Source organism: Panthera uncia, chromosome B1 (genome assembly GCF_023721935.1).
Source record: "Panthera uncia isolate 11264 chromosome B1, Puncia_PCG_1.0, whole genome shotgun sequence".
NCBI classification, from domain to species: domain Eukaryota; kingdom Metazoa; phylum Chordata; class Mammalia; order Carnivora; family Felidae; genus Panthera; species Panthera uncia.
This window is the reverse complement of record NC_064811.1, coordinates 1,651,638-1,670,293: the sequence shown is the minus strand read 5'-3', so window position 1 is coordinate 1,670,293 and position 18,656 is coordinate 1,651,638. Positions and strand designations below refer to the sequence as shown.

General features: G+C 45.4%; 1 protein-coding gene and 1 pseudogene across 2 annotated transcripts in view; one reads left to right on the top strand and one right to left on the bottom strand.

Annotated features, from left to right (window-relative positions):
* The window catches only part of FAM193A (family with sequence similarity 193 member A), a 163,555-nt gene that overhangs the window by 119,251 nt on the left and 25,648 nt on the right, over positions 1 to 18,656 (bottom strand). Inside the window, exon 1 of one of the 2 annotated variants that reach the window (XM_049630179.1) lies at positions 6,717 to 10,442. The exons of the other annotated variant lie outside the window; for it this stretch is intronic. The gene's annotated coding sequence lies outside the window, so the exon portion shown is untranslated. Of the gene's footprint in view, positions 1 to 6,716; positions 10,443 to 18,656 lie in introns of those variants that run through there. 2 annotated transcript variants of the gene reach the window in all.
* LOC125923922 (Golgi SNAP receptor complex member 2-like) lies at positions 4,124 to 4,741 on the top strand (annotated as a pseudogene).

The following is an 18,656-nucleotide window of genomic DNA, read 5'->3' as shown; positions in this document are numbered from 1 at the left end:
GTGGTGCACTGACAATAACCAAAGCAACAATAAATCCTAAACCTAGGTCTACTTTTAACGAGAGTAATACAAACTACAGCACTAAAGACCAAGTAGAAAGAAAGCTGTGTCCATTTCCAGGCATGAAAATGATTTACTTCAGTTTCTACTGTCCTATACAGTATGTCTGGCTTTGAAAAACAATTGTAAAGCATATAAAAGGCATGGGGGAAAAAACCCCACACTCCCAAGAGACAGAGCAATCATGAAAACAAGATTCAGACATGAAGCAGGTGTTGGAACTATCTAACAGGGAATTTGAAATAACTATATATAATTAATATATTAAAGACTATTAACAGAAAAAGTGGACAACATGCTACATCAGAAAGGTAGTTTCAGCAGGGAAATGAACACTACAGAATCAGTGAGCTTGAAGACAGATCAACTCACCCAAACTAAAACACAAAAAGAAAAGGTGGGCGGTGGGGGGAACAAACAACAAGTGTGACACAATAGGAAACATTCTCATTTATAGGTAATCAGAATCCTAGCAAGAGGTGAACAGAGCAGAAGAAATTACGGTTGAGAACTTTCCAAAATTAATGACACACCAAACCACAGATCCAAGAAGCACAGAGAATATCAATTAGGCTAAAAAAAACCAAAAAAACAAACAAAAAAAAAAACACAAAAAAAACCTGCCTCATTATATCACTTCCAAAATGCTACAAACGAAAAAGAGAAAATCTTGAAGGCAGCCAGAGATAAGAGACATTAGACACAGAAGAACAAAAACAAGGATTACAGCAGGGTTCCTGGTGGGGGGGGGGGGGGAAGGATGGGGACATGAAACCCAGAAGATGGTGATTTTTTTTTCTTTTTTAGAGTACTGAAAGGGAAAAGCAACAACCACCACCTATTAAGTCAAAATTCTATACCCAGCAAAGATATCTTTCTAAAAATAATGGAGAAAGATTTTCTCAGAAACAAATACTGAAGAAAATTCATTGCCAGGAGACTTAACCTACAAGAAATGTAAGATATTTCAGGCAGAAAGAATCTGAGTAATACTGAAACTTGGATCTACAAAAAGAAGAGCCCTAAAAACATAAAGCAAGTAAAATAAAATCAGTCTTTTCTGTTTTTTCAAGAATTGCACTAAAAGATAACTTTCAAAAGCAAAAATAGTGAGTACTGTGTGTTAATAGCACATATAAATGCAAAATAAATAACATCAGAGAATTGGGAATACACTATGTAAAGGCCCTTTGGCAGGCAGACCTTAGAGAGACTGTGGGTTCAACTCCAGACCACTGCAAAGAGCCACTCAAATGAATTTCTTTTTCCCAGTACACTAGTATACTGTAGCCTATTAGTGTGCAATAGCAGAAAAATTATGTACATACTTGAACTTTGTATCTTATTTTAAAATTACTATAAATACAATGTCTATTAAAAATGCTAACCATCATCCGAGCTTTCAGCGAGCTGCAACCTTTCTGCTGGTGGAGGGTCTTGCCTTGACGCAGACTGCTGCTGACTGATCAGGGTCCTGGTTGCTGAAGGCTGGGGTGTCTGTGGCAGTTCCTCAAAACAAGAGAATGAATTTGCCGCCTCTTCCTTTCCCAAATGATCTCTCTGTGGCACGTGATGCTGTCTGACAGCATTCTACCCACAGTACAACGTCTTTCAAAATTGGAGTCAGTCCCTTCAAACCCTGCCGCTCTTTATGAACTAAGTTTATGCCATATTCTAAATCCTTGTTGTCGTTCCAACCGTCTTCACGGCATCTTCACCAGGAGCAGAATCCACCTCAAGAAACCACTTTCTTTGCTCCTCCGTAGGAAGCGCTCCTCATCCGTGCAAGTTTTATCCTGAGATCGCAGCCATTCAGCCCCTGATCGTAGTTCTCTTGCTGTTTCCACCCCATCTGCAGCGACTTCGTCACGGAGTCTTGAACCCCTCAAAGTCCTGCATGAGGGCTGGAACCCGCTTCTCCCAAACTCCTGTTAATATTGATATTTTGACCTCTTCCCATGAGCCACGGCAAGAAACGTTTTCGTAAGGACATCCAGAATGGTGAATCATTTCCAGAAGATTTTCAATTTACGCTGCATCAGAAGAGTCACCATTTATGGCGTCTACAGCCTTATATTTTTTAAGATATGTGTTTTTTTTTTTTTTTTTAACGTTTATTTATTTTCGGGACACAGAGAGACAGAGCATGAACGGGGGAGGGGCAGAGAGAGAGGGAGACACAGAATCGGAAGCAGGCTCCAGGCTCTGAGCCATCAGCCCAGAGCCCGATGCGGGGCTCGAACTCACTGACCGCGAGATCGTGACCGGAGCTGAAGTCGGACGCTTAACCGACGGAGCCACCCAGGCGCCCCAAGATATGTGTTTCTTAAGTAGTAAGACTAAAAAGTCAAAGTTAAAAATTACTCCTTGCTCCATGGGCTGCAGAATGGATGTTGTATCAGCAGGCATGAAAACAACATTAACCTTGCTATACATCACCAGAGCTCTTGGGTGACTGGGTACAACGTCAATGAGCAGTATTACTTTGAGAGGAATCTTTTTTTCTGAACTGTAGGTCTGAACAGTCGGCTTAAGATATTTGGTAAACCATGTCGTAAACAGATATGCTGTCATCCAGGCTTTGTTGTTCCATCTGTAGAGCGCAGGCAGAGTAGATTCAGCACAGTTCTTCGGGGCCCTAGGATTTTCCCAACGGTAAATGAGCACTGGCTCCAACTTCAAGTCACCAGCTACATTAGCCCCTAACAAGGGAATCTGCTTGTCCCTTGAAACTTTGAAGTCAGGCACTGACTTCTCCTCTCTAGCGATGACAGTCCCAGTCTTCTCCCCAAATGAGGCTGTTTTCGTCTACACTGAGAATCCATTGTTTAGTGTGGCCTCCTTCATGAATTATCCTAGCTAGACCTTCCGGAGAACTTGCTGCAGCTTCTCCATCAGCACTTGCTGCCTCACTTGGCACTTTTGTGTTATGGAGACGGCGTCTTTCTTAAATCTCACGAACCAACCTCTGCAAGCTTCAGATTTTTCTTCTGCAGCTTCCTCTCCTCCCCCAGCCCTCACAGAATTGAAGAGAGTCAGGGCCTCGCTCTGGAAGAGGCTTTGGTTTAAGCGAGTATTGCAGCGGTTTTGCTCTTCCTTCCAGACCACTGGAATTTTCTCCCTACCGGCAGTTAGGCCCTTTCTTATCATTCATGTGCTCGCTGGAGTAGCACTCATTTCCTTTAGGAACTTTTCCTTGGCATTTGCAACTTGGCTGTTTGGAACAAGAGGCCTACCTTTCGGCCTATCTTGGCTTTAGACATCCCTCCCTCACTCAGCTTCATCATGTCTAGCTTTTGATTTCAAGTGAGAGATGCGTGACCTTTCCTTTCACTTGAACCCTCAGAGGCCACTGTAGGGTTGGTTGTTAGTTGGCCTAATTTCAGTACTGCTGTGTCTCAGGGAGTGGGGAGGCCTGAGGAAAGCGAGGGTTGTGGGATGGTGACTGACATTCTACAGAGCAGCTAGAAAACACACATTTATCAATTAAGTCCACGGTCTTAATGGACACAGTTCATAGTGCCCCCAAAACAAGTACAATAGTAACATCAAAGATCACTGATCACACATCACCATAACAAACATAATAATGAGGAAAAACTCTGAAATATTGCGAGAATTACTAACCTAAGACAGAGACACAAAGGGAGTAAAGGCTTTTGGAAAAACGGCACCAATAAAAAACCTTCAATTTGTAAAAAACACAGTATCTGCGGAGCACAATATAAAACCAGTATGCCTGTACTACGCTGTGAAGCAATATAATATCATTTGAAGGTACACTTTGCACGAATTTAAAACGTACACTGTAGGGGCGCCTGGGGGGCTCAGGCGGTTAAGCGTCCCATTCAGCTCAGGTCATGATCTCACAGTTCGTGGGTTCGAGCCCCGCGTTGGGCCTGTGCTGACAGCTCAGAGGCTGGAGCCTGCTTCGGATTCCCTATCGCTCTGCTCCTCCCCCACTCATGCTATGTCTCTCTTTCTCAAAAACAAACTTAAAACATTTTTTTTTCCTTAAATGTACACTGTAAAGCCAGGACCGGACCTGGCGGGGGCTGGCAACATGGAGTCACTACACCAGCAAACACACAAGCAGGTCCCTAAGGCCCAGTCTCACATGGGACTGAGATGACAGACAAATAGTCTCTGTATTTAGTAGAAAACAAAATCTAAGCAAACATAGACCAGATATTCAGCCGTCTAGAACTTCTAGGGATTATGTCCAGCAAAGAGCCCCCTAACCAAAGAAAGAACGCCACGCTTCACACTGACAGGTTAAAGTTGCACACTCAGTACCTGTAGACTGCTCTCAGAAACTTCCAGCATCAGCGGTACACAAGGGCGCAGCAGAAGAGACAAGACAGCAAGAGGAGCTTCTGGGTGCCACCTCCACCACTAATGACTCTGACACCACCACCCTAATGCATGACTCACTGTGGTCTGACTCTTCCCTCCAGAAAATTCACCACGGCATGGATGGCCTCAGTGGAGTCGGACACAGTATTCTGGAAGGACTGAGGGCCCAGAGACTGACCTCGAAGGGGACTCAGAAGATCTCGGACACTGCCAACATGCTGGGCTTATCCAACAGTGATGTGGCTTTCCAGGACAGGGCTGTATGATCCGTGGGGCGTCGCTCACCCGAGTGGTCATGTTCCTCGGGGGGGCAGTACTGGAGTGAGCCAGCCACGCCCACTGGCTGAAGGACCTGCCCACTGTGTGAGTGTGGGTGCGTGAAAGAGAAAGGGGAGCCCAAAGGAGGCCTACTGAAACACATGGCCGTCTTAACTGTGACCATCACTTGGAAGTAACTGTGATCTGTAACCTAGTGGGAGTTTCAAATCTGCTTTCTGTGACACCTTGGTAGAGAAGCTAGTGTCACCAAGATGCATGGTGCTTTGGAAATGAAAGAAGTACATGTTCTCTCTGAAAATAAACAAATTCAAAAAATTAAAATGTACACCGTAAGCCCAAAGGCAACAAGTATAAAATATTTTAAGAGGTATGAATAGTAAGTCAACAGAAGAGATGAAACGGAATCATAAAACATGCTAAATAAAACCGAGAAGAGGCAGAAAAAAGGGGGAAAAGAAAACAAAAAATAAATGAACAGAAAATATAGCCAGCAAGATGGAAGGTTTTAGTCAAATCCTATCAAGAATCATCAATGGCTGCCTGGGGCCAGAGGAGAGGGGGTGGACTGGCAAAGGGCTTGAGGGAACTGGGTGGGGTGATGGACATTTCCTAGGGGTTTTTTTGTTTTTGTTTTTTTAAGTTTGTCCATTTTGAGAGAGAGAAAGAGTACAAGCAGAGGAGGGGCAGAGAGAGAGAGAGAGGGAGGGAAAGAGAATCCCAAGCAGGCTCTGCTCTGTCAGCCTGGAGCCCAACGCAGGGCTAGAACTCATGAACCGTGAGATCATGACCTGAGCCAAAACCAAGAGTTGGAGACTTAACCGACTGAGCCACCCAGGTACCCCAGAAATTTCCTAAGTATGGTAAACATTCATCCATACTCAGAAAACTGTATGTTTAAAATGGGTGTATCCGGGGCGCCTGGGTGGCTCAGTCGGTTGAGCGCCGACTTCAGCTCAGGTCACGATCTCGCGGTCCGTGAGTTCGAGCCCCGCATCGGGCCCCTGTGCTGACAGCTCAGAGCCCGGAGCCTGTTTCAATTCTGTGTCTCCCTCTCTCTGACCCTCCCCTGTCTCATGCTCTGTCTCTCTCTGTCTCAAAAATAAATAAACGTTAAAAAAAAAAATTTAAAAAAAATTTTAAAAAAATAATAAAATGGGTGTATCCTAGGGTGGCTCAGTCGGTCAAGTTTCCTACTCTTGGTTTCAGCTTAGGTCACGGTCTTGCAGCTCGTGGGTTCAAGCCCTACATCAAGCTCTGAGCTGACAGTGCAGAGCCTGCTTGGGATTTTCTCCCTGCTCCGCACCCACCCCCCCACCCCCGTACCTTCTCTCTCTGAAAATAAACTTGAAAAAAAATGGGTACATCCTACTGTGTGCAAATTATAACTCAATAAAGTTTATTTTTCAAAATAAAGAATAAAAAGTTAAAGGAAAAACAACTCTACTGAAATAACTAAGAATGCCGAGTCGTGGCCGGACTGCCCAGTCTCACTTACTAGCATGTTGACACGGGCGTCACTCACCCTCTCTCTGTCCTCAAGCACCAGCCGCACGGGCCTGCCATGAGGAGGTAAGAAGTGCTTCAAGCCCCAGCTTGGCACACAGTTAGAGACCGTCCAGTGCTGGCTAGCATTATGATTAATAAAGAATGACCCACACTTCTGCCTAGGACCACATATGGTGGCACCTTGAGGGAGAAGACACCGTCTCTGCTCTAGTCGAATGAATGTCATCTGACTAAAGACTCAAAGACTGAGGGGCACCTGGGTGGCTCGCTTGGTTAGGCATCCGACTCTTGGTTTCGGCTCAAGTCATGATCTCACGGTTTGTGGGATCGAGCCCCATATTGGGCTCAGCACTGCTGGTATAAAGCCTGTTTGGGATTTTTCTCTCTCTCCCCCTCCCACGTTCTCTCTTTCAAAATAAATAAATAAACTTAGGGGGAAAAACATATTACCAGAAATAAATTGACAGAAACAAACCTCATAGTTAGAAAATAATCCATTTCTCCTACATGCCTACCTCTGTATGGTTCAGTCAGTATTTACGGAAGACCTACAAGATGCTGGAGACAGATTCAAAGACCACATATACTCTCTGGCTCTTGAGAAAATGCCACAGGAGTGAGCTGTTCCAACATAATGAAAGAAAGAGCATTAATACAAAAAGATGTGCATGTTACTACAAAAGCCCCAAGGAGAGGAAATGACTCACACCAGGCTACAAAGCCAAGAGCCAAGTGCCAGGCATTATGCGAAATGCCATACATGTACTTCTTCCTATGACTCTTACAATGACTCCAAAGTAGGCACTACTGTCTCATTTTAAAGCTGTGACACCTAAGGAACAGAACCATCAGGGAACCTCATCTAACATCACAGAGCTAGGATTCAAATCCAGGCAGTCTGAATCCCACACCTGCACTCCCAAGACGACAGTGGACGGCTTCTCTGCCAGCATCTGCCTGGGAGGGGTCAGGGAAAGCTCCTCCTCCCATCAGCCACCTGGAAAGCGCCTCTCACCTCTCGGAGCGAGCGCTGGGACTCCTGCATCATCTTCCTTTCAAAGCTGACTCCTCCCCTCCCCCTCCCCTTCTCTTCCAGGCTGGGTGGCCAGTCCCGCCTTCCTGCTCCCGCAGCACTTCTCAACCACATGCACCCACCTCTCCCGAGAAACTGACCATGGCTCAGTGAGACCAGAGACTTTGTCCCAATCACATTCTTTCCACTAACACCTTCCATAGCATCACTCCTAGGGCAGGCAGCGTTCACTGAATGAACAAGCAGAAGCCTCTCCAGTGGTTTTCAGAGAGACAGACAGGAAAGGCTGACTGCCTGACACGGGAGCTGAGCTGCCCGTCGGGGTAACTTGTGCCAGAAGATCCTGGAATCACATGCACAATATGCAGAGTCAAGTTCCTTCACCGCCACTTTAGAAACTACACCTACAGCCTCTCAGGGACTCCCCTAAGACCAACGGTCAGGGAAGAAAACGCTGAGTCTGTTTACAGTTGGTTTAAGTGATGTGTTGGCACCAGCCAGCGGATGGCTGCAACATGACACTACACTCAGACTCGGTCCTGAAGGCCCAGTGGCAGGAAAATCCAGACCAGCGGGCACAGGTCTGAGAAGTATGGTCGGATGGACCCTTTGCCAGGAAGGAAGAATGGCCAGAGATGCAGATCCACACCAATTCACTGACGGAAGCTACTGTCTGGCAGGACGGTCAGGAATTTGGAAAGAACAAGAAGCGATAACTGGTGGCAAAGGGCTCTAGAGAAGGGGTGTGAGGACGGACTCGGCACGCAAGGGCCTCTGTGTCCTGTGTGAATATGCTCAGCGAGGACACGCCCTGCAAACGCAGCTCTCAAAGCTCAGTGGACAAGATGAGCAGCGCCACACGTGTCTCTGAGCTTCTTTCCCTGACACTTACTCTAATACGCTCATGACAGCAAGGGTGGGAGTGATGAATCTGCTCAGTGACCTACACTTCCGCCAAGAACGATCTGGGTTCTCCAATGCCAGGTATCTGCAGGGCACAGCTCGTCTGGTATTCGGCATTTCATGCTTTCTCTAGCACTGGACTCACTCAGCAAGCAACAACATAGCTGGGAGCCCCAGAGAGGCCGGACTTGTGCCCCAGCCTCAGTTACTGGCTTCCTCCAACCTCTCCTCAGCCCCCATGCCTCTGCACAGGTGAGGGGTCCTGCAGGGCTGGCTATCTAGTGAGCCTACTACCCAACCTTGTCCCACATAGTGGCCTGGAGCCGCCCTGGCCCACATGATACACAGAAATGTCTGACCACCTGAATAAGGTGGCTACCGCTCCAGCAATCGGCTCTGGCCGTGCTTCCCAGACTCCTGCACACTTGCCCATCGACGCTGGCTCGCCTGAACCCTAGAGGTCTGTTTCCCATGGCCCTCCCAACACAGACATGACGCATCCCAGGCAGCCTGCCTGCAGGGGTGCCCTGACTGCCATGCATGCCCACCCACTAGCCTCAGCTTGCGTGCACCACAGACAGATCCTGCCTGCCCAGTGACTGTGGACTAGCTCTGGCCCAGGCAAGCCAGCTGCAACCACATGTGCTCCAACAAGGTATGAACCCCAGCTTTGGGGTGTGGCCCCCTTCGAAATGTGTCCTTCCATGGGGGTATTATCCCTCAGCCCTCGAGTATACTTTAGAGTTTCCTTTCCAGTTTACAGTTACTCTAGCGGAGCTTGCTAATTTCTTAATATATTAAATTTCCCTTGTTTAAATTACTATATGGTTTAAAAAAATAAAAAATAAAATAAAATAAAAAAATAAATTAACTATATGGTTTGTTTCCTGATTGGACCTAGACTGATACACCCAGTTCTCCCATGTCACCATTATAGACTTACTGTACAACTTTTCACTGTTATGACCCATGGTCATGGGATTCACTCATCTTGTCACATACCCCATCACCCAAAACAGCTGGCTGGGGAGAATGATGAAATGGCCTACTGGGGACTCACCACATTAAATGGGAGACCTTTGGGGTTAGAGAGCCATCCCATAAGACGCAGCTGTACATATTCTGCACAGATGCCCAAGACAGACATGGTGCTGCCTCTCCAGGAAAGAAGGGCCCAAGTGCAAGCAGCATCTTTCACTGGCACCTAACAACCAATCCGGAAGATTCTTCCTTCCCACCCCTGCAACTTTAGGTTAGAACTCTTAGTAGCCAAGAGTTGAAAACCTGTACCAGGTGATAATAGTTTCAGTATATAAGAAGTTAGCCTGGCCATCTGGACTCATACCTCTGAACCAACAAGTTCAACACAAATGTTGACTAGATATTGTGATGGTCAAAGATAAAGAGACACATGAGACAGGTGCAGAATCCCAAAAAGAATGTCTTCAAAAAATATGTACCTCTCCATTAAACTTCCTTCTAAAACTTCCTTCTGACACATCCTGCAAGAACAGCAACACTACGGGCATCTGGGGGGCTCAGTCAGTCGACCATCCGACTTCTGATTTTGGCTCATGTCACGATCTTGTGGTTCATGAATTACAGCCCTGCGTCGGGCTCTGCACTGACAGCACAGAGCCTGCTTTGGATCCTCTGTCCCCCTCTCTCTGCCCCTCCCCAGCTCTCTCTCTCTTGCTCTCTCTCAAAAAAAAAAAAAAAAAAAATGTTAAGTTTATTTTTTAAAGCAACACTGAATCCTGTGGATGCTTAAAAAACATACACTTAAAATACTGTACAACTGTGGTTGAAAATACTCACTGTTTATCCTTAGGCAAGTCATTAATCCTCCAAGCCTCAGTTTCCTTATTTGCAAAGGGAAGATTAAAAAAATCCACTCAGAGGGCTGCTACAGAATCAAGTGAGATATGACAAGTGAAGTGCTTAACAGAGTCTAGGACTCTGGGTTAAGTAACCCAGAGTAACCATTAATGGTTAATGGTAACAGTAACCATTAAGTCAAAACGGCAGCTATTTATTACCATAAAAATGACAGACTGTTTTAAATGGGCAAAATAAAGCAGGCAAATGCAAATAAAATAAATGCATGGGTAGCAATTTAAAGTCAGAAAAACATAAGTGGGGCGCCTGGCTGGCTCAGTCAGTGGAGCATGTGACTCCTGATCTTGGGGTTACGAGTTCAAGCTGCACATTAGGTGAAGAGATTACTTAAAAATAAAATTTTAAAGAAAAGATAAACATTATAAGTAACAAGGTTACTCTGTTAATAGGAAATATACTTTTAATAAAGACGTGAAACTCACAACTCAACATAAAAATAAACATGTTAATATATATAAAATACAAAGCCAGTAAAGTCTCCAGGTAAAAATTAACAGATGTCACCAATAGTCAAACAGGCCACCTATCAATCTGTAACAAACCAAGCAGACAAAAACATAAATGACAAATTTAAATAAGACATAATTGTTGGATTTATGTCAAGATTTAAACTCCACTGAATACTTCTTGCATTAAATTCCATGAAACACTTGCACAGTTGATCAAATAGGCTACCAAAAAGCAAACAGAAACCTACATTCCAACAGACACAAGTTATACAGGCCATATTCACTTAAAAACAAAAAAACAGGAGTGCCTGGGTGGCTCAGTCGGTTGAGCGTCCGACTTCGGCTCAGGTCATGATCTCGCGGTCCGTGAGTTTGAGCCCCGCGTCGGGCTCTGTGCCGACAGCTCAGAGCCTGGAGCCTGCTTCAGATTCTGTGTCTCCCTCTCTCTCTGCCCCTCCCCTGCTCACACTCTGTCTCTCTCTGTCTCTCTCTGTCTCTCAAAAATAAATAAACATTAAAAAAAAAAAATTTAGGGGCGCCTGGGTGGCTCGGTCGGTTAAGCGTCCAACTTCAGCTCAGGTCACGATCTCGCGGTCCGTGAGTTCGAGCCCCGCGTCGGGCTCTGTGCTGACACTTGGAGCCTGGAGCCTGCTTCCGATTCTGTGTCTCCCTCTCTCTCCCTCTCTCTCTGCCCCTCCCCCGTTCATGCCCCGTTAGGTCTCTGTCTCAAAAATAAATAAACGTTAAAAAAATTAAAAAAAAAAATTTAAAAACAAAAAACAAATGGAATGTAAGATTTATAAAAGCTGAAACCACATATTTCAAAGTCCAATTCACTTCAATATTCAAAGCTCTCTCTCAAGTACTTTAATGAAGACATAAATTTGTAATTACAGTCCCACCAATATTTAATACTATAGGACAGGGATTACCAGTAAATTCCCAGTACTTACCATAGTAACTTGAACATAATATGCACTAACTGAATGTCTGCTGAGTAAAGACTGAGAAAAACACGAAACTGAGAACACTATATATCAAAACTTTAGGTGTCTGGCCAAAACTGTACTTAAAGTTAAGTTCATAGCTGTAACGACTAGTATTATTTCAAAGGAAGAGAAAAGTAAATATTTGGCTATTAGAAATCAATTCAGAAAGCCACCTTCCCCAAAATAGCAACAATCATTATTACGAAAAGTTAATGACTTAGAAAATTGTTAACAATAGGAACTAGTTAAAACGTGGTAAATGTCTATGAATTGTATGCTTAAAAATGGTTTAAATGGCACATTTTATGATATACGTGTTTTAGCACAATTTTGAAAAAACAGATTTTTTTTTTTTGAAAAGGGCAAATTTAAGTGGGATGGATACTGGGAAAAAAACATACAAACAAACAAAAACAGATTAAAAAAGAACTGACCTACAAAGTTTAATGGGTGATTACCCTTTAAGAAACAGAATATTCCCTAACACTAACAATGTGCATAGTTTACAGGACTAAAGATTCAATCCTCTAATACCAGAAACATCTTAGAATCATGAAAAGCACATGGTAACAATTAGCATTCATGGGGTCCTACTAAAATTCTCACTCTCTCATCTACCTCAAACCACTCACACATTCCCCAAAGCCATGCTTTTAAATTAATTCCTACCACCATTCCACTATATATGGATGTCCTCAAGTCACTTTATTTTCTACAAAAGACTCCTGACGTTCTCAAGAACATGAGGTCACATGAGGACTTTCCAGGATACCAGCTATCACAAATCACTAAGACATTTAAGTGACCTCATCAGACCTTTAAGAAACATGTAAAATTAAAATAAATTCTGCCTGTAAGTATACATTGCATTGTGGACATTAGTGTATTGACCTCAGAAGGCAGTCAGGAAAACCACAACACAGAGAAATGAAATGATGGGGGATGGGGGGGGGGGGGGGGGACAAAGCCAGCAGCTAAGTGATTTCCACACAATACTAGGAGCTTCAAAATTCCCCCTTTTCAAATTCATGCTTTCACAAAATTGACATTAGAATGGTAACAATTATGGGAATGCAAACTGATGCAGCCACTCTGGAAAACAGTATGGAGGTTCCTCAAAAATCTAAAAATAGAACTACCCTACGACCCAGCAATTGCACTACTAGGCATTTATCCAAGGGATACAGGTGTGCCGTTTCGAAGGGACACGTGCACCCCCACGTTTATAGCAGCACTATCGACAATAGCCAAAGTATGGAAAGAGCCCAACTGTCCATCGATGGATGAATGGATAAAGAAAATGTGGTGTATATATATACAATGGAGTATTACTGGGCAATCAAAAAGAATGAAATCTTGCCATTTGCAACTACATGGATGGAACGGGAGGGTATTATGCTAAGTGAAATCAGTCAGTCAGAGAAAGACAAAAATCATATGACTTCACTCCTATGAGGACTTTAAGAGACAAAACAGATGAACATAAGGGAAGGGAAACAAAAATAATATAAAAACAGGGAGGGGGACAAAACAGAAGAGACCCATAAATATGGAGAACTGAGGGTTACTGGAGGGGTTGTGGGAGGGGGGATGGGCTAAATGGGTAAGGGGCACTAAGGAATCTACTCCTGAAATCACTGTTTCACTATATACTAATTTGGATGTAAATTAAAAAAAAAAAAATAAAACAAACAAAAACTTAGTAAAATATCCTCAAATACAAATCTGTAATTCAACCTGTGTAATAGTATTGATTTCAAATACTGAAATAAAATATTAAAAAGTAAAAAAAAAAAAATTAAAAATATAATTGATAGGGAAAAGAGAATATTTATTAACTATTATAATAACCCCTACAAAACACATTTCTTGAATATAGTATTTTAACCTTTTGATCTCGATTTTATTTTCAGAATTTTGTGTTTCTACATGAACACAATAAATTGGTTGTTTTCACTGAAAAAAAATTAATAAAGGTTGTATCATCTTACTCTCCCATGAACACAGTACAGTTGACCCTTGAACAAGAGCTTGAACTGTGCAGGTCCACTTATACAGAGATTTTCTCTAATAAATACAGTACAGTAATGTAAAAAAAAAAAAAAAAAAAGAATGGTAACAGATACATAAAAAAATAACGAATATGTGAAATAAATATTGCATGGACTCCAAAATACTCTCAAAATTCTGAGGATTTTAGTCCTCATGTCAATTAAAAACCTGAGGTAATATAACTTTGAGATCAACACCTGCACAAAGTCCAATAAAACCCACGAGACCACATTAAATCCTCAAAAATGCTGTATGGAAATTACTGTCTAAACCACAAAGACCGGTCAGAGAATCAGCACATCCCATCTTAGGTGGCCTTACACCTGTCACAGTACCTCCCCAGCCCCTTATATCCAAAAGGGCAGGTGCTGCTTGGCCCTGGCCCCTTGCTCCTCCTAGCTGTGCAGCTGGCCTTGAACAAGTCCTTAGCCTTTCTGTGCCTGTTTCCTCAACATGGACTGGGGACCAGGGCACCTGTGCTTCAAGTCACTGTAAAGACAGAAAGGAGACACACACAGGGACGGCACGACAGTGCCTGACACGGAAAGTGCCGTGTAAGTGCCAGCCGACGCGGACACATGTAATCATCAGCTTGTGGCAGGACCACTCAGCGATCACTGCTTGCGCGGCAAAGTAACGCCGCAAGGACCACACGAACTCCTTCCTGATCTCTCTTCCACTACAGTTTTGCCCTGCTGTTCGTATCTCACTGCTGCCCAGCTCACCTAAAACATAAGCCTCCTAAGAACAGAAACCACTCCACGGGACACCTCCCGGCAACCTGACCGTGCCAGACAGCACACGGCAAGACTTGTGGAAGTTCTTCCAGTGTCACACCCCGGTGTCAAGCACGTATTCAAAGACCTCAATAAATGTTTGCTCAATGAATGAATCCGCGTTCTCTCGACGATCTCGACTTCAAGTCCAAGGCCCTGACACCCCTTGCACAGTCTGGCCCCAGTCACCACACCTTGCTTGGGACACACTGCCACTGACCAGATTCTGCTCACTCGCTGGGCATCAACCCTGACTCCTTTCACTTGGGGAAACACTCCGAGCCCCCCACACAGACGAGGCGCTGTCCCTGCTCCCTCCCTCTCCCGTGGATGGGGGGGGGGGTCAGCACTCTCCCTAAACCAGGGCCTGGGCCAGGAGCAAGTCCAGTATTTGGAAGGGAGTCAGTCAGAGGAGTGTGAACCAGCAGACAGAGGGGGAGGACGTTAGGCCTCCTTTCCCAGAGGAGGGTCATGAACCCAAAAGAGTGGGAACCTTTTATTCTAAGTAAGTTTTTATTTCATTCAGCTTTTCAACACTTCCAACAGGACAGAGACCTACTACCTGTACCCAAATAATTCTTTGGTAACCAGAATTAATTGACAAATAAATGTTGCTTCTGATTTTCATTTTCATTTTTTAATTAACGCCAAATGATTAATTCATGTAATAAAAAAAGCTAAGCATATAATATTTATTGAAAATTCCTCTGTTTGAAGTCTATTTCAGGCAGTTAGATGTAAGCATTAATAATGCAAGAGGGGTCACAGCTTCTGAGTGTTACAGAACCTCGAGGGCCCATTCCTGGCCTCTCCTCACCAATGCCTTCCCTCCACCAGCCACACCCACACCATCAAGACACACTCAACCCTCAGGAGTTGGCCTGGGGCTCAGATGTCTATGGTGGAGAGGGCTGTCTATGGTGGAGCAGGAGGACCCTACGCTCACCTTGTTCCACAGATACAACTAGATAACACTCACATCAGCGTAAATAACCCAGAACACTATCCGAAGCCTGGGAGAACAAACCCCACAACTAGAGGTAGAGAAGAGGCCACACCAGAGAAGGTAGGAAGGGCAAAAACCCAGCTTGGGAGCAAAACAGACCATCGTTTGCGGCGGGAAGGGAGCCGCGGGCACAGAGAAGGGCAAAAATCAGATGTTGATGGTACAACTGCCTAATCCACATCTGCCTTGGTCGTCTCAAGGCCAGGGGGCTCAACATGTCCAAAACCAAATGTACACGGTGGCAGCAGTAAACCAGAGAACCCGGGAGTCATCCAACGCAAAGAAACCAGAAGGAGAGCAGACCCAGCAAGTTTAGTGTGGGGGACAGCCTGCCTGGGCGCAGAACACCCGTGTTCCTGATAAGACACCTGCACCCATCCCCTACGCAGAAATCAAGGGGGTGCACCCCAGCCCCCCGCCAAATGCCCACCCCACGCCTGACACCAGGCCTCTAACTGGTCTTCCTGCTTCAGTCTTTGCCCCTTACACCCACCTAAGTCACAGTACATCACTCTTCTGCTCAAGACCCTCCCATGTTCCCACAGATTAAAACCAGTGTCAGAGTGTCAGACAAGGCCCTCCAGGTCTGTCCAGAGCCTGACAATCCAGCACTCAGCAGACACTTGTGGGGACAGATGGACAAACGTGACACACGCACCAACAGATGATCTGACACGGAGCTGCGTGAAGAAGAAGAACAAGACCTGTGCCTCACACCACCTGGAAATAAGCAAATACACGCAATCTCTGAAAAGAGAGATTCAAGAGATTCATGCCTGTCCACATAAGCAAACCTATCAGACTAGAGCAGATTAAGAAGTGGGGGCGGGGGGAGTAAGGAGCATAAAATGAAGCAGGCAAATAGGGGAGAAGGCAAAAGGACACTGACACCTATTTGATGCTGGGCATGTGCTGTGAATCAAGGAGTAGGAGGTCCTACACAGCGTGTAGGAGTAGGAGGCAACTAACACAGCGTGAGACCTGCCCCCAGGCCAAGCCCTTCCGGGGTATTTCCTATTCCAGGGGGAAATCGTGCCTGAAGTCAGACTCCTAAGAATCTGCTTTGACCTTCCCACATTCAACCCACCTCACTCTCCCAGGTGTCTCAGATGTGGGCCAAACCATGGCCCTCACTGCAGCGGGGGATGTCTGCTCTGCTTTTCAAAGCCCTTACCTGTCTCTATCTGCCCTTAATCAAAAGACCCAAACTCTGGCCCCAGCGCTCAAGGTCGCACCAGGGCACTTCCCACTGCTCCTCCTCCAGGCCCCTGACCCCAGTTCCCCAGCAGGGCAGGGCGTGGCACAGGCTTCCCTACTACCTGGCCTACTGACAGCTCCCACCCTCAAGTTAGCAGCCAGGCCTACTAGCCTGCAACCTTTAATCTTACCTAAATCTCTCATTTTACAAATCAGAGGAGGACAAGAGACTCTCCGGGTCACACAGTGAATTCCTGGCAAGGCTGGAAAAATGCCCAGGTCCCCAGTCCAGCCTTTGCTGTGAGGCCACATTCTTGGACAATCTGGTTTCCTTTAGGCACCGTGAAGGACTTCATTTAGGGGGAAAGGGGATTAAAAAGAAAGCTTGAAATGTTACTTTGAGCTTACCTTTTAGTTGAAATTCAGTCTTTATAATCGGTTTTGACATCCTGAGCAAAATTTAGAAAGTGATAAATAAAAAGTTCTGGTCTAGGATTTCACTGTGTACATCTATCAGTCAAACTCTCCTCTCCCAAGACATCTTTAAATAAAATTAACTTTCTATCTCAGGGAGGGAAGCCCCTCCCTTCCAAACTCCTAGTTTTTTACATAGAACGAAACAGAAGTGCACTGTTCTAACAGGTGTGTGTCCCCAAGCTTGTCTGCAAGGTGGCTCTCATCAGGGAGTGTCCTCACAGTCTCCCCCTGCTTAGCAGCCCAGGCCCTGCCCTCTCCTTCATGCCTACAGAGGGGTGGGAGGTAAGGAGGGGAGGCAGCCCACCCCAGCGTGCCCAGGGACCCAAGATGACACCTAGCATGAAAACATGCCCTAGTCCACTTCTGAGAAATGGGAATCAAAATACAAAGCGACATCAGCCAGAAATCACTAGAGGCTGCGAAAAGGAAGGACTCAGGCCACACTGCAGGCAGAATCACCAAAGAGCAGGACCCAGAGACAAGGTGGGCCCCCGCCAGAAGGCAGGCTCGGCAAAGCCAGCTCACATCGAGAAGCAGCGATGGTACAGGCAGGGTGCCGCAGCTGCCCCCGTACGGCAGTGCTCGAAGTTAAACTGAGCGGCCTTCTGTTTCCTGCCATCTGAAAAACCCTGAATACAACAGAGAGCAGGACGGAATACAACAGAGAGCAGGACGGGGCGGGGAGGGGCAGGAGGGAGGGGACGAGGCACTGGTGTGGTCCCTTGGAAAGCTCCACTTGGATCTAGGAGACTGATCAGATGCAGCCCAGCTGAGTGGGAGATTTGGCTGGAACAAAAGCTCCCAGCCCAGGGAAGGAGGACTAAAATCAAGCCAGGGCCCCTCTGGCCAAGCTCTGCTCTAGGAAGGAGCCCTCCAAGTCCCGTGCCCATGGCGTGCTTCGCATACCTTCCTCCAAACTGCACGCTGCCTTACATCCAAACCTGGGAAGGCTTATTTCCTGTGTCATCAGGGGACTTCAATAATGAAGGGGAGAAAAGATTTCAAGTATTCCAGTCAAGAGAGGTGTCACACACCAGAGACTGCCATGACCCCTGCAAGGAGGAGTAAACAGATGAGACCGACAGCCGTACTATTCTTAACGCAGTTCAGGGAATACTTAGGGCATGTTTAAAGCATAGGGAATTAATTAAAATACATGGAGGAAAAACATGGAGGTTTGGCTTAGAGCACATCATCCAAACTCTTAAGTAGGATATTCAGAGTTGCCTCTTTGGCTCAGGATTACTCTCTGAACTTAAAATGACCAAGTTAGCAATGGCTGACGGAACGTACTGCTTTCTTACAGACGGAAGACCTGAACACAACTAATTCAACCCCGCATGTAGAAACCCAAGAAAGATGATGTGTCCAAGAAGCACAGATTCAAACTAGCCCCTAGAATGAGCACATGGCAACTGCAGACTCCACTCACTACTGCTGAAGTGAACGAATGCTGGGCTATTTAGAAGTCAGTCACAATTTCAGAAGCCATGCTCGAAGTGTCTGTTATTTAATATGAGCTGTGAAAACCTCCAGATACAAGTGACTTAACCTCCAGATACAAGTGACTTATCCAGCATCTGCCCCTAAGAATACAACTCCACTTTCAAGAGCATCTGAAGGAGATGAAATCAAATTCTGTTCACCATGACAATATGCCAGTCCTACAATTCT